This window comes from Camelina sativa, unplaced genomic scaffold (genome assembly GCF_000633955.1).
Source record: "Camelina sativa cultivar DH55 unplaced genomic scaffold, Cs unpScaffold08389, whole genome shotgun sequence".
NCBI classification, from domain to species: Eukaryota; Viridiplantae; Streptophyta; class Magnoliopsida; order Brassicales; family Brassicaceae; genus Camelina; species Camelina sativa.
In genome coordinates, this window is record NW_010929455.1 from 1 (window position 1) to 434 (window position 434).

General features: G+C 39.6%; 1 long non-coding RNA gene across 2 annotated transcripts; it reads left to right on the forward strand.

Moving 5' to 3' along the window:
* Positions 1-6: 6 nt before the first annotated feature.
* LOC109131931 lies at positions 7-316 on the forward strand. Of its 2 annotated transcripts, none has more exons than XR_002037291.1 (2): positions 7-159; positions 282-316. It is a non-coding gene; the product is annotated as an uncharacterized LOC109131931 (long non-coding RNA). The 2 variants fall into 2 exon arrangements; XR_002037290.1 differs by having other exon boundaries at positions 287-316.
* The last annotated feature ends 118 nt before the right edge of the window (positions 317-434 follow it).

Sequence of the window (434 nt, forward strand, 5' to 3'; positions counted from 1 at the left end):
GACGTACTGGCTTTCAATTGTGTAACCGCTCTTTAAGTTGGGATCCTCTCAGATTTCTTTATAAGAAATCACATAGATTAAGTGAATTGGCAAGAACTATCACTGTGAGATCAGATCTTTCTGGAGCTGCAACCCCTGAATCTTCTTATCCGGAACCAGGTTTTTTTCTTTTGGCTAAACCTTTTGTGAATATATTTTTGCAGTAGTCTGTTTTGCTAGTTGAACAACTTTGTTTTCCTAATCTCTATACACAATTCTGTCTTGTTCTTTCAACTTTGAAGTGCAGAGATTAAGTTGAGCTCAAGACTCAGAGGGGTATGCTTTTGCGTTGTTGCTGCCGTTTCTGCCATTGTTCTCATTGTCCTGATGTTAGTTGGTCATCCGTTCGTCCTTCTCTTCGATCGCTATAGGAGAAAATTCCATCACTTCATCGC